Below are 5,917 nucleotides of genomic sequence, written 5' to 3' on the forward strand. Positions count from 1 at the left end.
CCACAGAGGCAGAATAGAATTCAGTCTTATAGTGCTTAGGAGACGAACTCTCACTAGGACAAGACCACAGCAATATACAACAGGTTGGAGAGAATAGCTATATGCCAGAAAAACATACACTTCAGTAGAGCTAAGATTCTACGCAATTAAACCAGAACTACTTATTTTAAGATATAAAATAAATATTCTTCCATGCATGTTTCTTGTTCCATACTCTAAATACATATGCATATATGTATATATAATGTTATATATTATATAAAATTTTTATATGTATATATCCACAGACATGTATATAAATGTTAGGTAGCGTAATATAGTATAAATCACCCATTATTATTTGAACTAAAATAAATGTTAATTATGTTTTTGAGATACTTGTTCTAGCTGTTATTTCAAACTAAGTATATTCTAGTCTAAAATTTTACTTTAAAATTCCAAATATATAATTATTAAAAAGACACTTAGTACTTCTTCTATAATAAAACTTGTCCTATCATTGAATTAACATTAGAAGATGTCAATGAAACTTTCAAAGTCTTTAATCAAATATATATGGTGAAAAAATTTATAAACTATAAATGTAGTGAAGTTTGCCTGAATATGCAAAAAACTTTGACTACAGCAATTTACCAATATGCTTACCCAAGTTGCTTGATTTGGGCTTTATAGAAAAGAAAGGCATTTTGGGTAATAATCAAATTATCTTTGTTTTTCATATTGCAAATTATAATTACAAGCATGTTATCATTACTACTTTCAGCATTCTTAATATTCATCATTCTAAAAATATGCCTCTTTAGTTATATGACTTAGAAAACAATAAGTGTTATTTTAGAAAAACAGAGTTTACTATAGATATGACAAAATGTTAATTGTGATAGGAAAAACATAAATATTGATTTTATTTTCCATATTCTCCTGGCACAGTGAAAAAGATGCTTTATCCTAATGCAGTTTTTTGAGAGGGACTAAGTTTTCAACTAACCATGATCTTTAAGGCTCAGTAAAGAATAGCAAAAGTTCTGATGGATGAAATCACATAGGCAATAAAACTGTTGATTTAACTAGTTTCTCCAATATAACATTATAAAATTCACACTTGAATCACAAATTTCTAGTTTTTGATGGGCATTCCACTTCATTATCATTAGATAACCTTAAAATAAAACTAAATTACCTTGCCTTCCCCAATTACACAACCATCTATCCATTTTCTTTTTTTGGGGGGGAGGGGGTCAAACAGTGTTTATTGAATGTAAAGTAACCCTATCCCCATGGGGAAGAAAGTTCAAAGGAGAACAGAGAATAATACAGATTAAATACCCACCTGGGCATTCACACTGTCTTGCATACACACATAAACACACCACATACATATCCAAGCTCTAACAGTGACAAATCAAACACCTGCTTCCTCCAGCCTAAGTAAGTGATGGATGTTAGGAGGTGGTTCAGAGGTGGGGCTCCAGAATGGGTTCTAATAGCAGCAGCCTTGTCCCTCTCTGCCCCCGTCCTGCCCCAGGGAGCTGGGGCGCCTAGGAGGTAGGTGGCAACTCTTCCCCACTCTGCCGCAGACGCTTCTTGGCTCGGATCTCATTCATGGCCTCTTCAATGGACCGTGTCCCTCTTGTTGGCCACAGGCACACAGCCATAGGTCTTGCTGGCCTGTAGCACATGAGCCGCCTCCTTGGCTGCCCCCTTGCCGATGAGGTGGCTATACTTGTCCTTGTAGTTGCTGGGGGGGCTCACCACCACAGGCCCCTGCCGAGCTTCTTCCTCCTCCTGCTGCTGAGCCAGCTCCTTCAGCTTCCGTTTCTCTTCAGCTTTCTGAGGGTCCCACTCCTCTCCACGACGATAGGAGTCCAGCTCTTCATCTGAGGGTGCAAACTCCTTTTTGAAGATCATGACATAGCGACATTCATCGTCTTCCCCGAAGGAGAAGGATGTCAGGCCAGCCACTTCCACCACATCGTGTAATATGCTCCTCTCTATCTTGTTCATTGGCTGAAACTTTTTCTTGATCTGCCCACTGTCTTGGATGAAATCCGATACCTCTTTCTCCATCCTTTTACGAAACTCCACTTTCTGTTGTTTGTCTTGCTCCTGTAGCTTCTTCAGGCGGGCAGCCTGCTCTCGGGCCTTGCGCCGAGTCTCCTGGTCACCGAGGCTGGGTGGCTTTTCCATGGAGCTCAGGATGGAGCCCAGTAGGTCCGCCATCTTGGGAGTCTATCCATTTTCACTTGTCTACAGTAATTCTTTATTTAGATAAGCCTGAAAACGGAAAGCTGGCTTTCACTTTTCTTCACCTTTTCCTCTCATATCTAGAATCATCAGCTATCCATTATTCTCTTTCTCATCTTCCTTTTCTTTACTACCAAAAAAACCCCTCTCATGGCCTCTGAATACTATTTCACAACTAGACTATCTCTTTAACATTTGGATCTTCCAGTCTCAAACCATTGGTATCCCAATAGAAAATAAGTTATTATAATAAAACATGACAGAAATCTGTTCAAGTGCAACCTCTTCTATGAAGCATTCTTTTTTTTTCAGAGTCTAAAAAGAAATTTATTTGTATGTGAGAAGCATGATTTGGAATATTAAAATGTTCTGGGAATGACTTGAGAAGATTTGGAATATTAAAATATTCTTCTGGGAATGACTTGAGAAGAAATGTGGTAATAGGGTAAGACTCAGCAACCCATAGGCATGTTAAACAATGTACACAAACTCTCTTGGGTAAACTCTGCTCCAACCTCAGGCCAAAGGTGTTTGCTTGGCATCACCTGATATCTGAGAGACTGTAAGGCCCTGGCTCAACAGGATTTGTTTGGAACATTTCTTCTTTTTCTTCTTTTTTTTCCACTGGTGTTTCATTTATTGTAGCATCCACTGCTGCCTCATTTTGCTTTTGTACCTTTTTCTTTTCTCTACATTTTAGGGGGTTTTGGTGGTAAGTCCTGGTCACCCAGGGGCCACACACAATCCTCCCCACCCTTAGTAGAAGCATCAGAATTCTCATCCCATTGGGGTCTCTGAGTTGCTGCTTAACTTGGTCTCTCTTATTCTTGGTCTTGGGTTGGGTGTAATTCTCCATTTTTATCTTTTTGCCTCTTTCTTTCTTTTCTTTCCCTTTTCTTTCCATTTGGATCTCTGGAAGGTCAGGCCCTACAGGCATGAACTGTGATTTGTCTTTAGCTCTGCCATCCATTTGGCAAAGTCCTCTTGGATGGTGAAGGCATGGTTGTCCTAGTGGAGGTTCCATTACTGTCTGGAGTGGCAGGGCTGGTATCGTCCTTGAAAATCTTCTTACTCTGCTTTTCCCCAAACTGCAGAAAAATCAGTTTTGCTCTGAGGTGACATATCCTTTCCTTTTGTGAATTACATACAGTGAACACAATTTTCAGATATTTTGGTCTTTTCTTCAAGCCTGAAAGAATTATTTTCCTTCTTATCTGAGGAGTCTGCTGTTTCCTGCCCATGGCAGCTGTTCAGTACCGCCAGAAGCTGATTAAAATCATCCTGATGAACAATCCAGTTGCCATCATTGTTGATGTTAGCTCCAAGTGCCAGGTGGTTATTTTTAACTTGAACTTTAATATGATCTATGGTTCCTTGCTCTTGAGCCCTTAAGCCCTTTCCTTCAGGCTGCCCACCTTGTCCGGTATTGTCTGGCCAAACTTGGAATCATCATTACTCCTTGTGGTGCTTCTTGGATCCACAGTCTACTTCAGCTTCCGGTGATGCTCAGTCTACATTGACATGTCACAGAGCTTGAGAGGGTGTGGCCTCCAGACCTGAGCAACTAGGCTACTGGCTGCCTGGACTCACACCGGGTGAACTGAAGCAACACCATGAAGCATTTTTGATCACCTAGCTAGCTAGAGGAGACATCCCTCACTTTTTAATTCTTCTTTACTTATCACTTATATAATCACATAAATAGCACAATAAGCAAACATAACATTTATTTGAACATTTATTTCTTACTTTGTCAACACAAAAGCAGAAAGAAGATAAAGCCATCTGAGGAGAAGGAAAGCAAGTTTTCCTCAGATAAGAATTTATTTACCCAACATGCATGCAGATTAATTTTTCTTGTATTCTCTCAAATTAAAGAACACTGATAGTGAGAACCAGGAGTACAGGGGCCCCATAACACCACCAGGCATCTAGGCCCTCTTGTGCTTTCTGCTGTACCAGGCTTAGAGGATGACCCTCCCCTTATGTTCTCAGGATATTGACTATAGCTGCTGCCTTAACATTCTCATTTCAGAAATGAAGGGCAAGGTCAAGTGGTAAAAATTGTGTTTCACAGCTAAAACAGCCTTCTCTGAGGAGCTTACCTAGAAGCCCAATTCAGTACCTTTTGCTCTCCTTTGTATTAGTTAAGATTGTGTCAAATAACCAGCAATAAGGGGACAGACCTGAAAAGGTCATTGTTTTACCTGAGAGTGCTGTTTTTCTAAATAAAATTGGGTTCTGCTAGTAAGAAAGAAAAAGAGAATAAGTATGTGGTAGGTGAGTAGCAATCTCAGTTATTAGCCCTCTGCTTTGAGAGTGCTAGGACACTAAAACTCAAACTCACTTCTAGAATACTACCCGTGATTTTAGACAGCTTTTATCAAAAGCTATTTTGATATTATAGAATATGTTGTCTAATTATTGCTCATCCTTTGGATTTCAGACCTTCCCTGAATCCGTTCACTCTGTCAGGTGTCCTGCCATATATTTTCAGAATACACAGTTCTTCCCCTGGCCCATGTGGCTCAGTTGGTTGGAGCATCATCCTGTATACTGAAAGGATGTAGGGTTAGTCCCTGGTTGGGGAGCCTACAAGAGGCAACCAATCAATGTTTCTCTTTCTATGTATTTCTCTCTCTCTGTCTCTCTCTTTCCTCCAATCAATGTTTCTCTTTCTATGTATTTCTCTCTCTCTCTCTCTCTCTCTCTCTCTTTCCTCCTCCCCTCCCCAAAAGCAATGAAAAAAAAAAAAAAGTCCTCCGATGAGGATAAATATATATACAGCTCTTAGTTCTGTAGCAGTTGTTACACTTGCAATTACACAAGTCTCTAATTATTTGTTTGATACCATTCATCCCCATGGGAATGTAAGCTTCTTGAGGGTTCAGAAAGCATGTGTTTTGTTCATTATTGTATCCTCAGTGAAGACAAGTGCCTTGCACACAGAAAGTAATCAATTAAATTTTTTACTAAGTGGATATATGAGTTAACAAATGAGTGAATGAATCTATCAGTATCTGTCTACCTTGAAGCCATCCTGTTTTTGCTTGGCCTTATCACTGAGTTCTTCCATAATATTAAGGTTGACATTATGCTCTGAAAGTATTTTCAATCCTTGTGGTGCTTAAGATTTTTTTCACATATAATCAGTTCTATATAAAATGTGTGTTATGTAAACATTGCTCAAGTACTGCTTTCCCTAAAAATATTCCTGTTTCTAATGCAGATAGCTGTAATTTGTAATCGCAGCTATGATGTAGAAGTATGGATATATCCATGCAAACTGGTCAAGGACTAACATTCATAAAATCATTACACTGTGTCTCCATGTAGTTCAATTTGGTTAATATTTTATGAGAGATGCATTTCTTTCTCTTTGTTATCAAAAAAGTGACTTTTATGTTTGATGCTTGAGCTTTCCATGACCACTTTTGACATTGGTTTTACACAGAAAAAGTATATATATTAGCAGGTTAAACACATGAACAGAAATGGCCTGCATAACCTTTTCCTTCTTGTAAATGCTAATGCTACTGAGGTAGAAATAAAACATAGATTATTTCCAGTTATAATGCTCTAATTGACATGATAAAATTTATTTTGTTTTATCAACTCAATACAAATCAACTTATTTTCTAAGTTGAATGTGAAAAGAAAGAAAGGATTAATG

General features: G+C 38.4%; 2 pseudogenes; both read right to left on the reverse strand.

Annotated features, from left to right (window-relative positions):
* Nucleotides 1-1,241: 1,241 nt before the first annotated feature.
* On the reverse strand, nucleotides 1,242-2,223 carry LOC150019314 (sperm-associated antigen 7 pseudogene; annotated as a pseudogene).
* A 562-nt stretch (nucleotides 2,224-2,785) lies between these two features.
* On the reverse strand, nucleotides 2,786-3,767 carry LOC150019315 (PIN2/TERF1-interacting telomerase inhibitor 1 pseudogene; annotated as a pseudogene).
* Between the last annotated feature and the right edge of the window lie 2,150 nt (nucleotides 3,768-5,917).

Source organism: Furipterus horrens, unplaced genomic scaffold (assembly GCF_987537825.1).
Source record: "Furipterus horrens unplaced genomic scaffold, mFurHor1.1.pri manual_scaffold_2, whole genome shotgun sequence".
NCBI classification, from domain to species: Eukaryota; Metazoa; Chordata; class Mammalia; order Chiroptera; family Furipteridae; genus Furipterus; species Furipterus horrens.